We start from the raw sequence: 17,726 nt of genomic DNA, 5'->3' as shown, positions 1-17,726 counted from the left end.
AATATTAAAACTCTGAAACTCTTTTGATTTCCAAATAAAGCTATGGATTTAGCGCACTTCCTATAATAAACCCAATGGAATATTTTGCCAAATTAGAAAAACTATTTACAACATATTTCCAATTTCAAAAGGACCCTGAATATTCATCATAGACCCTGAATATTCATCATAGATATCTATAAGATTGCTTTCATATTGTTGTAGTCATGCAAGCTTGGACTGTAATTTTCTCTCATTCAGTCCCCGTGATTTCCCATTCCCTCCTTTCCGTCCTACTCCTGGTTCCTTCCTCTGCTCTGCTCATCTCTCTGTTGCAGGTGGGAGATGGAATGTGCCAAAGCACCTGCGTTTGTGCAAAAGAGTCAGATGTGGGAAGATAAGACAGAAGCTCAGAAACCTGGAAGTGATCCAAGTTTGATGTACTAGATAGGTGTGAATTGATCCAGGTGAGGTGTGGCTGAGGTGGAGAGTTCTGAGGATGTCCTGGAGAGTTCCATCTTCCATAAAGCTTCCAACATTTCCCTGTGCCTGGTGGTCACCATGAGGTGAGCACCTTATTTCCATTGTTGCCTTCCATCAGGAGGCTCTGCCTCACTCAGGTCCAAAGCAGTGGAGAGGGCCAGCAACTGAGTAATCATCTACAACCTGGAGATAGAACGAAGCTTACCTGCTCTACCTTGGACTTGTCAGGTGTTTTCCCACAGAGAAAGAAAGGTGACTGCCACAGAAATTAGTACCAGGAGAGGGGTCGATCTATGACAAGCTTATCTATGAGTTTCCAAAGTCTTTAAAACTGGTTTTAGGAAATAAAGTAGAAAAGCCTGAGGATGCAGGATGGAGAAGACTTACAGGGTGAAAGCAGGGCTCAGGGGCTATTTTGGTGGGAGCTCAGAGGGGCAGAAGGCTGACAGGAATGAAAACCATGCTCATGAGGATTCCAAGGGAAATGAGGACTCCCGTGGGGAGTTGGAATGGAGGCAGTTCATGATGTATTCCAGCAAAGAGGATATCTACACTTTCCCATTTTTGGGAAGTCCTGTGAGACTGAATTAAAGGTAATGAACTAGTTAATCTGGTGGTGGAAGATTCAAGGCAGCACAGGTGAAGGAGGTGGCATAGATTCTGCTCTTTGTTATGATCCAGGTCTACGGTGATAATCAGGAACAGAATACAGACTAGAAAGATTTGAAAACTTGTAGACAATTCAGAATTGTACAGGTAAAACCGGGAATAAGGAAGTTGGGGTTTTTGAAGAGATTACAGACAAAAGGGGATGGTAAGTACTCTACCCAGACAATAGGACAGATGCCTCAAGGACCTCTCAGGAATTTGCAAGTGTACACCCATTGCAGATTCAGGAGTGTAGAAGGAATATCCCATGACAAGAAATAGTGGGGCACCTGTTCACATCAGGGACCTAGGAAGTGGCTTCTCAATGCTCCCTCCTGGGCACTAGGAGACCAGGTAAGCCATGACCCTGGTGGGATCAGTTCCTGCTTGAGCTTCCTGCATACTTTGGTATCATGCACAGGGTGCTGTTTCTTTTGGAATGCACGATGCTGGAGTCAGTTGTTCATGGAGGACTCCACTGTTCCTTCTAAGAAATTCTGGGTGGCCAGTCAATGATTACAATGGCCAGAATCCCTGTGGTCATCCGGAGAAAGATGATGCTTGTACCTGTGAATGTTAACCTGAAGATGGAATGGAGACTCCAGAAACTAAGAGATGGCAGTCATGTTCCCTGTCTCCCAAGGAGGGCTGCTGGCTGTGGAGAGAGCCAGGAAATGGGAGAGGCCATTAGGGCAACAGTATATAACACCACAGGGTCAGGCCGGCCAATCGCTTAGGAGAACACACCTCTCCTTCTTGTGACCCTGAGGCCGCAGTACTGGCTTGCCCAGATGGAGTTTCTTTACTTTCTTTTTCCCGTCTGTTCTCTCTATGGTCTTAGTCCTCCTCTTTCAAATAGGAAGTTTATTGATGCCACTGTGTATTGGATACACGTGACCTGCTTCTGATTTTGAAAAGGCCTGTCAGACAAGTGTTGGCCTCTAGTGAGGTGAGATTTTGACCTTGGCATTTTAGGAAATGCAGGAAATGATCTTATTGCTGGTAGTGAAAAGATCAGAGTGTGAGTTTCATCAACATCAGTCAATCCTAGTAAGAATGGACTACCTGGGTGGATCCTGTAGGTGGGTAAGAGTGCCTTGGGATGTGGTCACTGTCTCCCAGTTCCCTCTTCACTTTCTATCTTATTCCTGCCCTCCTAGACCTACACTTGTTGCCTGCACCTGCATTTTGCCTTGGGGATTTGCCTCACCTCAGACCGAGCATGATAGAGTTGGATGAACATGTACTGACCCTCTGAAACTATCAGTCAGGATGAAATTTCTTATTCTAGGTGAGTTTTGATGTAGTTTGGTCAGAGGGATGTATTCATTAAGTTCATTGAATGTGTTGTATTGATCACATCTCTACTTAGCAGATAAATAGATAAATAGATGATTAGATAATAGATAAATAGATGGTTGTTAAAATAATGACAGGTGAATGACAGATTACAAACAGATAGACCTGTGTTTGATTATACACATGGAGACACAAACATATGGTGAGAAGAGAAAGACAGGTAAGAAATGAAATTGATAGAAGATAGAAAGGTGATAGACAGGTGATGGATAGACTGGCTGAACTTCTCACAGGTGAACAACCAAAGGTCAGTGCCCTTGGTTGAGGCTCTGATGTCTGAAGGAACAACAGGTGGAGGACTGACAGCTTCAAAATTGTGCACATGTGTGGACCTGCCACATTGCCTAGGCATCAAAGAATGGTTACTGCCATGCTACCCATGCATCAAACCCCTAGATCCCCTCGTCTCCTACTCACATAATGGCTGGATAGAGTCACAGGCCAGGCCTGGCTCATCCTCATCTTCATGGACACCAGGAAGAGTTGAGCTGGGCTCCAGCTCCCACAGGTGTGTGACCTTGCCCTTTTCCTGGTCCTGCCTCTGCTGTGGGCACTCTGATCCTTCTTAGTCCACACTCAGGACACTCACTCCCACTCCCACTCCAGGGTCACATGTGTGAGGAATGAGCAGTGTGCTCTGTGCACACTGAGACCAGGTTTGCTGTGGGTTTCCAGGTTATTGAGGAGAGTCACAGCAAATTCACTTTCTGGAATGAGCTGAGATGAGGCTTAAGGTGGGCAAAAGAGTCCCTGATCCACAACAGAACTGGCATTTGGGGTCTTGATTGTGAGACATGAGAGCCAGGAGAAGCCCTGAAGGTTTGTGGGGATGATGGGTTGAAGTGTCTGAGAGCTGGCTGAGCTCTCCCCATGTGCATTGTCTTCCGCTGTCCAGGGACTGGATGACTGTAGCAGGAGGTAGACCTGGAGCTCAGGGACACCAATGTGACAATGTTGAGAATCTGCCTTCCAGGGTTCCTACCCATACAGACACACATATACAAAAACACCCAGACACACATACACACATAGAACAAAAATATATATGTACACATGGACACATAGATTCACACAGGTACTATGCATCCAGGCCTGAGGTCTATGGACAAAGACATGTCTGACCTCATAAGGGAACATCACAGGATGAGTTGAGTAAGGTAAGACACCTTAATTCCCCATGATGGGATGAAGGGAAACCCTGATGACGTGGAGATAAACCACTCACTCCTCACCAAGTATGCTCTGAAGGTGGCACCTGAGCTCCCTGTATGCTGAGCACCTCCTGCTGGCCCTAGAGACCCAGCAGGGAGGTTTGTGTCTGGGCTCATACCGAGGTCCCCTCACTGTGTCTCTGCCACAGTAATAGGTGTGGGACCACCCATGTGTCCTGGGTGGTCAGGGAATTCAGCTGCAGAGACAACTGGTTCTTGGATACATCTCCGGAGATAGACACTTGGCTCTTGAAGGATGAGCTGTAGTAAGTGCTACCATCATAACATATTTCCCCTATTCACTCCAGTCCTTTCTCTGTGGGCTGATGGATCCAGTTCCAGCAGTAACCCCTTGTTGTGATGGAGTAACCAGACACAGCACATGTGAGGGACAAGGTCTGTGAGGGCTTCACTATGCCAGGTCCTGACTCCTGCAGATGCGCCTGGCACAGGACACCTGGGGACAAGGACTAGGAGAACCTGTCAGTCATCTCAGTTGCAATCTCCCCATGGACCCAGTTCTGACACAGGGGACACTCACCTTGGGGAGCTGTGACAAGGCACAGGAGAAGACAGAGCAGCCTCATCTTCTACACCACACCTGCCTTCCCAGAGAGCTCAGCCTGTGTGTGAGCAGAGAGGTGTGAGCTCCCATAGCCCAGAGGACATTTGAACCCAGAGCAGGCAGAGGAATTATCATGTGACTGAGGCTCTTCTTATATCTGGAGAGGCTGAGGCCAGGGTGTCCAATTCCTTAGTACTCCTGAGACGTGTCCATCTTTTGAACCCATGTGGAGCTTTACCTGTGATAGGAAAGCAGTTGTTTAGGGGGTGCCGGACGGCTGTCAGATGTATCCTTGGTGGAACTTCACATTAGTTCTGCCATTCTAGAAAGCAGAATGTATCAGGAGTGGACCCCACTAGCACACAGATATTTCACTCCTCCATACTGATCACATAGAACTAATCTCAGCACACCATGGCTGTATAGCCACATCAGTATTTATAGCAGTGCTTCTCACTACAGCTACATTCAAAATATTCTCAAAAGTCCATCAACAGATGAATGGATTAAGGTGATGTATATACAGAACAGAATTTTACTCAGCTGCTAGGAAGAGTGAAATTAAGGTATTTGCTGCTCAATGGAAGGAAATGGAGAATGTCTTGTTGAGTTTCATAAGCTAGATTCAGAGGGTGAATTTTCAATTGTTTACTCTGAATAGCAAATTCTAGATCTAAATAGGAAAAAAGACTTGGATGGATTTTCTGGATCTAGAAGAAGGATCATGGAGTAGAGAAGGTGACTGAGGGTGAGGGCAGATGTGCAGAAGGGAGGAGAAGAGGAAAGAAATTGACCAAAATGCCCTGTGTACCTGTGGGAGATGCCTCAGTGAGTGTCCACTTATGTTCTCCAAGAAGCACTAACAGAAACAAAACCATATGAAGATCTGTTGAGAAAAGAAAGAGAAAGTATAGGAGGATGCATAAAGAGGAGGAGGCAGAGGGAAATGGCAGGATGGAAGTGGAGGAGGTCATACTCCAAGACTGCACCATTATACCAAATCAAATATTATTTATAAATATGAGGCACTAATGAAAAGAAATATGATTAAAATCCAAACAGTTCTCTTCAGAGACGACTGCAATTAGTACACAAAATGTGCACAGAGAGCGCCCCTGGAAAACTGGTACATGGAGAGGCCCCCAGGAAAAGGAAACATCTCAACCAGCTCTGTACCTGCTCCTGAGCTGACGCTGACCTCCCTGCTGGCCCCAGGCACCCTGCAGGGAGATTTGTGTCACCCTGAGTTCCCCTCACTGTGTCTGTGGCACATAAGATATGGCTGTGTCCTCAGTTCTCAGACTGCTCTTTTGCAAGAACAGCATATTCTTGGAGTTGTCTCTAGAGAGGGAGCATCTGACCTTCACAAAGTCACCATAATTTATGTTAATACTGTGCTCAGTAACAACTGACATACAATTTAGTCCATTTTCTGGAGCCTGGGGGATCCAATGCATTATGTGGCTACGGATATTAAATCCAGAGGCCGCACAGGAGAGTCACAAGGAGCACCCAGGCTGCACCAGGCCTCCCCCAGACTCCACCAGCTGCACCTCACACTGCACACCTGCAAACACAGAGGCAGCCTGGTCAGGACACTCACTCACACTCTTTGTCTCACTCCTGTCCACTCGCACACTCAGGATCTCTGTTCTCTATTAATCACCTGTGAAAACAGCCACAAGGAAAACCCAGCTGAGCACACAGTCCATGGAGAGCAGGCTGTGTTGAGTCCTGATCACTGAGTGGGATGAGCTGGAGTCCAGGGCTGGGCTCCTGTGCAGAGCTGCGGGGTCAGTGTGGGCTGGTTTTCTTGAGCAGAGGGAGGCCCTATTTCTGTATCCTCCTGCTCTATAGCAGCTCTGGTTGGAGGCGTCAGTGATGTCTGAGCTGAGAGCAAACTTGATCATTATGGAGCTGGTTGGTGGCATTTTATTCATGAAAAATGAACTCAGAAATAAAACATGTATTTCAAACTGTCCTGAAACATGTACTTGACAGGAATAGCCCAGCATCTAGGCATGGGACTGTCTCCTCTGAATCCTCTGCTTTGTGAACCAGCTCATGACAGGGCAGGACAGGCTTGTTGCTTCTGTAGAGCCCATTATTGTATGAAGAATGGGGTGTGGGTGTGCTGCACCCAGTGTTCACCGAAGGCCCAAGAAGGTCCTGGTGGATGACAGGTCACCTGCAGAATTCTGTGCCACCTCTGAGGTCACTGTCTGCCTCTGGTTTTCCCTCTCCCTCTGCTCCTCGGCCAACCTGAAGCTACTGTGTTGATTCACAGTAACTTCCAAACTCCCACACTTACTTGGATGCTATTGAGTATGAGCTCACTGTGCCATTGTCCCCAAAATGACACCAGTGAGTACCGGGCAGAGGCAGGGTCCATGGACTCTCATCCTTCCAGGTGTCAATCTGTGGTGGTGCAGAGGGGGAAGATACTCCAGCTGGGCCACAGATGTGGAGGGTCAGCTGGTCCACCCTCTCCCACTGCTTTGGAGCCCCGAGTGCTGTGGCCCCACGCAAAGTACTCACCAACCCACTGTCTGCAGTAGCTGTAGCCTCCCAGATTCCAGGAGCCTCCCTGCAGGGCACCTGGGTTGGTTGTCTACCCCTTCCTGGAACAAGGTGCTGGACTCTGCAGACCTCCAAGTCCACCTGTGGCCACTCCAGCCCTGCCCTCCCTGGTCTCTGGGTCTCTCTGCCTCTGGGGTAGTCTGACTGGGGCAAAGAGTGGATTCCAGGCTCTTCTTCCAAAAGTCACTCCTGATTGTCCTCAGGGTCAACCAGAGTCTTGTTCCTAATCACCTGACCACTGGGAATGGGAATGGGAATGGGAATGGAGGGCCAGCATGGAGATTGGATCACATGTCAGATATTGTCAGTTGGCATGGACTTATGAAGAAGCAGCATCAAGTACGACATTAACCATAGGGAACAGGGCATCAGGGCCTGGTATAAAAATATGAATATCCAAAATTGCTAATTAAAATATCTATAAACAAATTGAAGGAACACAGTGGAATAGACAAATGGAACAGGGGATGGAAAAGGGTAATGGCAAAGTGTTGGGACAGAAAGGGAACAAACTGCACTGAAGGTTTGAATGATTTTGTGATAATAAACTCTAATGTAATGTTGCACTATAAAGTAGTAAAAATTGTAAGCACTACAGAAGACAGTCTGAGGACTCACCCACAGCTGCAGGGCCAGCAGCATGGAATGTGAATCTCAGAGGCAGAGGTCAAAGGTGAAGGCCTGGGACCACTTCCAAGTGCCCAGGATGACTGAGGAAAGAGGCAGACCCTTTCCCAACATGTACAAGACGTGGGAGTCCTGCTGGCTCTGGCTGGGGACCTGTTACCTTCGTCCTACTGATGTATTGATATGGACGGTCCTGTGTGTCCTCCTTCTGTTTCTCCACCACAGTGTGCAGCAGAAAGGTCCTGTTAACGTCCCTGGCAGCTGAGGAAACAGGAGCAGCAAAGTGGTTCAGGAGGCTTGATGAGGAGAGAGACTGTGACCACAGGGCCAAGGAGAGAACTGACTCTGACTCTAATGGCCTGGGGTCTGGAGTCTCCTATAAAGTGTCCTGACTGCCCAGGTGAGGCTTCCACAAAGAAGGCTGGTGGCTGGATTGGGCACCGTGGTGGCTGCTGCCGGTCAGAGCTCAGCCTTGGCAGTGGTGGAGGAAATTCTGAGTCACCCTTCACAGCTCCAGGCAGAAGCTTCCTCACACCCCTCCCTGGGTGACTCTCAAGACGCCCTCAGCACCTCTCAGGACTGTTGCAGACACTTCAGGTGTAGAGACACCTGGAGCCACAGGCAGGGTCTGGGCACTTAGTCTCCTGTTCTCAGGTGCCAGGTCTGGGGTGAGAAGATGTTGGCAAGACAGGGCTTCTGAGTGGGCTGTTTAGAGGAACCCCTGCCCATCTCTAGGGCCCAGCTGCTGTGATGACACAGCCTGGCTGCCTGTCCCACCTGAGGAACCTGATCCAGATCCTTGGCAGCACACCTTCCATTAACAAGCAGCAAAAGTGCCAGAGGACCAGTCCTGACTCAGGGATTCCTTGGGAGTCAGAGGAACAAGAACCTGAGGTTCATCAGGTGTCCCAGGTCACCAGCTGATAACTAGTTCCTTGTTTTTGGTACAGAAAATCCAAAGGAAAGTCTTAATCAGGGAATCCCACAGAGGTTCCTCCCCTGAGTTGATGGGAATAGACTCAGCAGGGTCCTCTGGGCTTCTTCAGCATGTGATCCTGTTGACCACAGAGGAGTCCCTTCAGCCTCAATAATGATGCTGTGCATACTACTTATGTTAAAATGCACGTGCATCAAGATATGTAGTGCAGGGAGTCTGCAGAGTCAGAGTTGTGAGAGTGGACACCCTTGTCCTGGTCCTGAATTTAGAGGAACTGTTTCAGGTTACCTCCATGCAGGATGATAGTGGCCTTGGGGTTGTCACAAGTAGGCTTTATGAGCTTGAGGTCAGGCCTTGAAGGCCCTCATTTCTCCAGTGCTTTGGACTTGATTGGTTACTGGAGTTTGTCAGATGCTTTTTGTGCATCTGTTGAGATGATAGACTGACTCTTGTCCTAAACTCTATGTATGTGGTGAATCACATACTAGTGCCTCATTATTGATCTGCATCTGTTGAATGAACCTTTCTACACTGTGGAGAAACTCATGTCATCATGGTGCTACACCTTATATGCTCTGGAATGCAGTACACCAATATTTTATTAAGGAATTTCACATCTTATTTCATCAAAGATATTGGTCTCCAGTCCTCTTTCCTGCATGAGTCTTTGTTTATGTCTGATATCTGGGTGAAGCTGGCTTTATTGAGTAATTTTTAAGTGTTTTCTCCTTTTCAGCTTCTTGGAATAATATGAGGAGGTTGGACTACTCTTTCCTTTAAAGTTCTTTTAGAATCATCTGAGAATCCATCTGCTTTGGGATTTTTTCTCTCTTCAAAGGAATGTAATGGATGTTCAACTTCATTGCTCAATGTTTTTCCATTTAAGATTCCTATATTCTTGTGTTTCAGTTTGTGTAGTGCACCTGTGTTTAGAATATTATCAGTGTCTTCAAGTTTTTCTAGTTTACTGGAGGAAAATTTTTCAACATACGTTGCAATAATCTTCCAGATTTCAGAAATGTCTGCAGCAAAACCTTCTGTTTTATCTCAAATTTTGTTTATTTGGGTCTTCCGATTGTCTATTATGTAGTTTGTCAAGAGCTTATCAATCTTCTTTCTGTTTTTGAAGAACCAGCTTTTTGTTTCTGTGATTCACTTCTTGAAACTCTAACAGAACAATCAAGCAAAAAAAAAAAAAAAAAAAAGAAAGATATTAAAGGGTGACAGAGGAAATGAAAAATTGAAAAATTCTGATTATGTCTGCTTATTTGTGATATTATTCAAAATCTAGAAGGACCATTATCTCCATCAGAATGCTTCTAGGTCTGATAAACGACTTTAGCAATGTAGTCAAGTACATCATGCATATGTAAATTAACCACTGCCTATACTTGTAAAATGAGTTAACTGAGAAAGAAATCCGGAAAAGATTCCCATTGAACATAACCTTTAAAAGCACTTGGAAAAATCCAAATGAGGAGGTGTAAGAGTTCTACAATGGAAGCAATCAACACCACAGGGAGAAATTGAAGACCTTAGAGAGGGAAAGATCCCATGTTCTTCTATCGTCAGAATTAATTTTGTCAGATGTCCAATATACCATAAATATTGCACAGATTCAGTGAAATCTACAACAAAGACCAAGATATTTCTCAAAGCACCAGATAAAGGGTCCTAATATTTGTGTGGAGAAATTGCAGACACACAATACCACAACTAATCCTAAGCAGAAATGTGGGTGCAGGAGATATGACACTATCTGACCTCAAATTATTTGACTGAGCTATAGTAACTAAAACAGCATGGTCCTGGCACCAAACAGACATGAAGACCAATGAAATAGAACAGAAGAGACAGAGAGCAACCCACAAAAAAGCAGTTATCTGGCATTTGACACAGTTCCCATAATCTTGTTAAAGAAACAAACTTTTCAATGGAAAGAACTGAGAAAACTGGATATCAATATGGAAAATAATATAATAGATCACTAGTTCTTACCCTACAAAAGCTCAATTCAAAGTGCACCAGAAATCTAAAATTAGACTTGAAATCCTGCAATTGTTAGAAGCAAATACTGTATCAACCCTCCTGTATAATGGCAGAGGCAACCTCTGCATCAATCAGGTTACTAAGATGCAGGGAATAAAACCAAGAATTGTTAAAGAGGATAGTATGCAATTAGCAGCTTCTGCACAGCTTTTAAATAATCAAGAGTGTGAGGAGAGAGATCCTTCAGAATGTAGATATTTCCCACCTGCTTCCAGATAGGGCATTGATATTTCAGAATGTATGAAGAACCCCAAATACTTAATGACAAGACCCAAATAACCCAATACATAAAAGAGAAAGACCTAAACAGACACTTCTCAAAAGAAGAAACACAAGTGCCCAACAAATATAGAAAAGCATCCTTGATATTCCTAGTAATAAAAATAAAATCAAAACTTCAATGTGATTTCCTCTCACTGCAATCAGAAGACAGTCATCAAAAGCACAAATAATAATTGCTTACAAAGATGTGGGAAAGAAATACACGGATGTATTGTTGGTGGCTCTTCAAATTAGTGCTGCCATTCTAGTATGCAGAATGGAGATCAGGAGTGGACCACCATACGACCCAGCCACCCCACTCCTCAGTATTTATCCAAATGAACTAAACTCAGCACACCATGACTATATAACTATATCACTGTTACAGTAGTGCTTCTGACAACAGGTATATTATGGAACATTCCCAGTAACCCATCAAGGGATGAATGAATAAAGGAAAGGTGGTGAGCATGCAAAATAGTGCTTCACACAGCCACAAAGAAGAGGGAAATTAGAGCCTTTTCTGGTCAGTGGATGGAAATGGAGAATGTCATGCTGAATTTCATAAGCCAGATTAGAGGATGAAATGGCAAGTGTTTATTCTCAAATGCAAGTTTCAGAAAAAAAAAAAAAAAAAAAAAAAGGAAAGGAGAGCTGGGAGGAATGCCCTGGGACTAGAAGAGGGATCAGGGAGTAGAGAAGGGACAGAGGGTGAGGTCAGAGGAGCAGGAGAAGGGAGGGGAGGAGGAGTGAACCTGACCAGCCTCCCTGTGTTCCTGAGGAGGTGCCTCAGTGAATGTCCTCTTCATGTCCTACAAGAAGCACTACTGTAAAAAAAAAAAAAAAAAAAAAAAAAAAAAAAAAAAAAAAAAAAAAAAAAACAAAACACACACACACACACACAAAAAGAATATTATGAGAAGAGAAAAGTAAAAGGGTAAGGAGGAAGGGTAAAGAGGAGGAGGGAGAGGAAAATGGCAGGGATGGAAGAGGAGGAGGTCACACTTCAAGACTGTGCAATTATGTCAACATGAAGTGCAGTATCATTTATAATTATGAGCCACTAATTAAACAAAAGAAATATAAATGGAAAACCAGAAAGGCTTTATTCAGAGAGTCATAGATTAGTAGGGAAAGTATGTCCAGAGAACTCCCCTAGGAAGAGGGTACATGGAGAGGTCCCCAGATGCAGGAAACAAGCACCAACCCCTCTGCACCTGTTTCTGTTGACCTGAGCTCCCTGTGTGCTGATCGCCCCCTGCTGGCCCTGGGCACCCTGTGAGGAGGTTTGAGTCTGGCTCACACTGAGGTCCCCTCACTGTGTCTCTGGCCCAGTAGTAGGTGGCCATGTTCTGGGCTCTTGGACTGCTCATTTGCAAGTAGAGTGTGTTCTTGGCATAGTCATTGGAGTTGGAGAATTGGCCTTTCCCTGATGCAGCATACTTAGTGTTGTAAGTACTAGTTTTGTTTTTTGTAAGAGCAACCCAAATAGTCTCTTCCGTGGAGCCTGGCAGACCACATCCATGTAGTAGTCACTTGACCCAGCAGCTGAACAGGACTGTCACAGGCCTCCCCCAGACTCCACCAGCTGCACCTCACACTGCACACCTGCAAACACAGAGGCAGCCTGGTCAGGACACTCACTCATCCACTCTTTCTCTCACTCCTGTCCACTCACACACTCAGGATCTCTGTTCTCCATTAATCACCTTTGAAAACAGCCACAAGGAAAATCCAGCAGAGCACACTCTCCATGGTGGGCAGCCTATGTTGAGTTCTGACCACTGAGTGGGATGGGCTGGAGTCCAGGGCTGGGCTCCTGTGCAGAGCTACAGGGTCAGGGTGCTGCTTTTCATGAGCGGAGGGAGGCCCTATTTGTATGTCCTCCTGTTATAGAGCAGCTCTGTGTGGAAGCCCAGGTAGAGCATAACTGAGAGTAGATGGGAGTGTCAATGACAGCATGGTGGACAGAAAAGTATTCAGAGGGTAGAATTTCTTCTGTGATATTTTCTCTTTGCATTTACCATCCTGATTTAATTAATTAATTTATTTATTTATTTGTTCTAATATTTTTTATGTGACAGTAGAACTCATTTATGCATTTTGGTACATCATACATAAATGGAGTCAAATCATTCATTTTTCTGATTGTACATACATATCATAGCATCACATTGATCATACAGTCATGTATGTCAATCATACAATAATATCTGTTTCATTCTTCTATCCTGAATTTATTTTTACAGTCCCCAAATATAAGATGGAGGTATCAGTGTTAACTGCATGGCACAGATGTAAAATCACACAAGAAGTATGAGTGCTGCTTACCTCTGTCAAACTCCAACAGCTCATGTATGGGAAGAATGGCCCAATATATGTTGTTTGCCCTGACCCCGCACAAAACTGCTCACCTGACTCTTCTCCACCTCCTCGGTGCACACACCTGGCGAGTTCCTCAGAACTCATTCTGCATTGGAAATATCATATGCATCCTCTCCACTCCGGTGCTTCTCCACAGCAGCGATACATCCTGCTGTGGGCCTCAGAGGCACCTCCAGTGGGAACACTGTGCCTCCCTGCGAAGGCCTCCTTCAGTTCAGGAGAATCCAGACTGGCACAGAAGCATCAGGTCCACATGCTGCTGCCGTGTGTGGTGGGCACCAGGGTCAGGTGTGGGCAGGGAGGAATCCAACCTCTGTCCTCACTTTCAATTGTCATGAGCTGAGTGCACATGGAGCCACTTGTAGCCCCCACTGTGAGAGGCCTGGGAGAAGGACCAGTCAGTGTCCCCATGGACCTGGTATCGTATCCAGGTTCAGGTGTAGTTTCCACCACTGCATCTGGCCCTCTTTGTTCTCCACACCTGCCCTTTGGACTCTCTCCCAATAAGTCCAGGCAGTCTAAGCTCTTGTGGTCTGCGGAGTGACCCTCAACTCCAGCAATGTGGACCTGGCCCTTGGTCACCTGGCCATTGTCACAGGTAGTGGCCATGATGGTCTCTCTCATGTTGTATGCAGTGACAGAGTCACAGTCCCTGCTAGGTAGACAGCTCCAGACTCCACCTGTGTTCCCAGGGTGATTTGGCCATGGTCAGGACATTTGTCTCCGATGGTGAGTCAGGGGCAGGACAGGCGTTGGCCATGGGGCTTCTGCTGAGTAAAGGAGACTGAAGCTCTGGGAGAATCCAGCCCTCTCCGTGGTTCCCATTATCCACACCCTTCATCCTCCTTCTTCAGCTTAGGGAATGTGGTGAAGGAGACTGATTGAATGTGACAGGTGGTCACAGTGAGGAAGGACTTTGAGAATTTTGCCAGGGTCACCCTACCTTAGCACTACTGATACTAACTTGTTATTTGACATCTATCATTCTCTCTCTCTCTATCAACCATCCATCCATCATCCCTCATATGTATGTTAACTATCATCATTGTTTTTAAAGTTTCTCTTGCATATGATGCATTACTTGGTCATTTATCTCTATCTATAAAATATCATTTATCCTCCATTTGTTATCAGTCTTTTTATTTGTAATATGTCTATCAGGTGTCTCTCTTTCTATCCTCCTTCTCCTCCTCCTCATCATTATCTGTGACCTATTTCTCCCTTTCTGCTCTCGAATTGCATCCCTCCCGGACGCACAGCCACCAGCCCATGATGGTACTGCCCTGTCTTCCTCAGCATGTTCATGTCATCCACAGATGGAGAGAACAAGGGACCCTGGGCCATTCTCCCCAAACCCTGCACCCGAGTGGTTCCACCATGGGTCCACAGTGCTCCTGGGGTCATGTTCCCAGGACAGGATCCTGGGGGGTGCAGACCTTGTGTGAACCATGGGGAGGAGGTGTGTCTATACTCAGCATGGACTGCCTTCAGTCCCCACTGTCCATGTCATCTGAATGAGCACCAACTAGAGGTCCTCTCAGATCTAGAGGAAGCCCAGCAAGCCCACCTCTAGTGAAAGCACTGCAAGGCTTAGCAGCAGCAACTCACAGGAGAGGGAAGCGAAGGCCCTTAGCAGGGGAAAGGAGAAGTCGAGCATTTGAATTTTAAATGACCTGACATTATATGCATGAAAAGGTAAAGAGTCCATCCTGAGTGATAAAACTGACAAACTGACAAAGTCACAAAATACAATATTATCACACAAAATCTTAACATTTATACATTGAAAGGAAACATAAATAATCCAGTAACAATCCAATTCAAAAGGACTGAATAATTATCTAGGATTAGTTAACCAAAATAGAGAAATACTCTGTAAGGAAAACCATAAAAAAACTGTCCAAAGTAATTGAAGAGGAAAGAGACAAAGTGAAAAGACATCCAATGTTCATGGATTGGACAAAACTATTGTAAACTGCTCACACTTCATGAAACCACTTGCGGATTCAATGTAGTCTTTGTCCAAGTTCATTTCACATTCTTAACAGAAAGAGAAAGCATAAAACTGCAATCCACAGGGAACCAAGGACCCTGAGCAGCCCAAGCCACCTAGCCAATTCCAAAAATGCCTAGTCTCATCTTAACCTTGATGTCAACATGTACCACTCTGTGAGTGGAGCCAGACTGCTGACCCTGCAGTGAACCAACACACAGACCAGAGGAGAAACAGAGGACAGGGTGCAGCCCCACACATGCAGTCCATGGGCTGTGGGCAAAACTGCCAGGAAAAGTCATTGGAGGAAGATGGTTGTTACTGAATAGCTCTTGGAAAAATGGATGGCCACATGGGAGAAAGACAGTAGACTCGTGATTCTCACCGTGCCAATACAAGACTTGCATACAGGTCCTGAAATGTGAAAGACCTAGAAGAAAACCTGGGAGATGCTGCAAAGTGCTGCTACAGGAGGAGAGTTTGCATAAGTACCTTGGAGCTAAGGCCATAAGAGTGAAAGTGGACACGTGCTTCATCACACAGCAGCACTCTCCACAGCAAAGCACACTAGAGAGAGGATTAAAGCAACACAGTAGCAGAAAAATCATCTGGAAGCCTGTTCCTCCAACAAGGGACAGAAATGCAGATTGAGTGGGAAAAGTTCATTAACCAAAGACAACACAGAAGAGACCACAGCTGGCTGCACTTTGGCAAATCATATGCATACACACCTCCCTAATGAGCACATAGACCTGACAACAGGGAATTTTTTATAAAATGCTCAATATCATGAATCACCAGGAAAGTGCAAAGAAGACCACAATGGAATTTCAACCCTACCTGGTGGAACAGCTTCTTGTAAGGGGCAGAAGGTAACATATTCTCACACTTGGAGGGGGTCCTGGAGTTCTTGTTGACAGCTAGGAATGTAGACTAGCATGGTGGTCATGGAGAAAACTGTAGAGCTTAAACCTAAAATCAGTTCTTCCCATGCTGCAGCCACACAGGTTTAAATTTAGGAAATAGACCATGCTGCAAACCTGTGAGCAAGAAGCACATTACAAAATCATAAAGGGGTAGGTGGATGAAGGAAATGCACCATTTCCTGACCAAGAAATATTATATAACCAAAAGGATGACATCCTGTCCCTCCTGCCATGGATGCGGACCTGGATCTCATGGACCTAGCTGACCTAAGTCAGGCAGAGGGAGGCCATCACCACACCAGCATCATGTGGGGAAGCTACGGCATCAGCCTCCTGGACAGAGAGAGGACCGTGAACTCTGGAGATGGGAAGTTACAGGGATTGTGAGGGAGGGGTGGGTGGTGAAGACCACCTGCAGAGAGGGCCGTGTCCTGGTGCCCTGTACCTCACAAGCCCTGGTGGCCACAGCCAGGCTGTGCTTCACAGTGACTGCAGCCCAGCAGCTGGGGGTCTCCCAACACCAAGTGGGTACAGGGGGTGGACAGCTGATGTGCACAGCTTGGGTCCATTATGGCGCATTCACCCATGTGTCAGGTTGCTGTCCTCCGCCTCACAAGGACTGGGTTTCAGTGTATCTATGAAAATACAGCTGGAATGGCCAGTCATGTGTCTGAGGGAGAGAGAGGCTGACCTTCTTAGTGGTGTTGATGATCACACACACTCACATGTGAAATACAGCAGCATACAATCCACACTGCTCATTCAGGTCCTTCAAAGTGTGTTCAACTGTCAGATCCCTAAATTAATTTCCTTAACTAGGTGTAAGTATGATACACATAAAATTAAGTTTAAACAATCAAATACGAACTGTGTACAACTGAAGAGCTTCATATTATGGAAAGTGATCTCAGCATCCACCAGGGCTCAGGAAGGAGCTGAGCGAGGTCCCCAGAGCAAGTCCTGAGGTGTCATCGAGGCAAAGGAGATAGAATCTCAATCACTGGGGAGACTATACCATTCATAATCTACCCTATTAATGCAGATTGGGATCATTTTGGTTTTTGAAACACCAACAATTGTACAATATATGATTATTGGAAACAGAAACATAAAACAAAGGAAAACCATTGAATTTGTGTTTAGTATGAAAAAAATAGATAATGAATTGAGAAGATGATGACAGGTGGAGACATTTAAGGCATACAAGACAGGCAGGAACAACCTCTGCTGTGGAAATGTGTTCATGTGTCCATGAACATGAACCACACGACTCTGTATTTATAATGCATCCCTAATATGTTTAAAGTGATTAAAACATGGAATTATTACTGATAGAAACAGAAGTGACCTGCCTTGTTAGAAAATGTACTACAGTACATTATAAATTACTTACAAATTTTATATTAAAAATCACTACCATAGCTCTCAACCAGGAAATATTTTTCAAAATATTCCAAAATACTTAATTTTCTGGAAAGAACCAGGAGTATCTTAGGACAATCTGGGATATGCAAATTGATGACTCTCATCCTGACCCAGACTGGAGCTGGACTCTGAGGACAAGTGGACACTGACGTGAGCAGGAACAGAGCCCAGGGCGTCCCTCTCTGCAACCCTGCAGTCCAGCCAGGACTGTAAACCCAATAGGCTGCCTCTCCCCAGCAGCCAGTGGTCCTGGGCTTCTCAGAGTCAGGGTCACTTTGTATCAAGTTGGGGCCCAGTG

The 17,726-nt window shown here is 45.6% G+C and overlaps 1 long non-coding RNA gene across 1 annotated transcript in view; it reads left to right on the top strand.

The window, feature by feature from the left end:
• The window catches only part of LOC306653303, a 242,230-nt gene that overhangs the window by 113,458 nt on the left and 111,046 nt on the right, over window positions 1-17,726 (top strand). Inside the window, exon 2 of the long non-coding RNA XR_013761693.1 lies at window positions 478-1,101. This is a non-coding gene — a long non-coding RNA (uncharacterized lncRNA). The remainder of the gene's footprint in view (window positions 1-477; window positions 1,102-17,726) is intronic.

This window comes from Sciurus vulgaris (genome assembly GCF_902686455.1).
Source record: "Sciurus vulgaris genome assembly, chromosome: 2".
Taxonomy (NCBI): domain Eukaryota; kingdom Metazoa; phylum Chordata; class Mammalia; order Rodentia; family Sciuridae; genus Sciurus; species Sciurus vulgaris.
The sequence above is the reverse complement of the archived record's forward strand: the minus strand, read 5'-3'. Positions and strand labels throughout refer to the sequence as shown.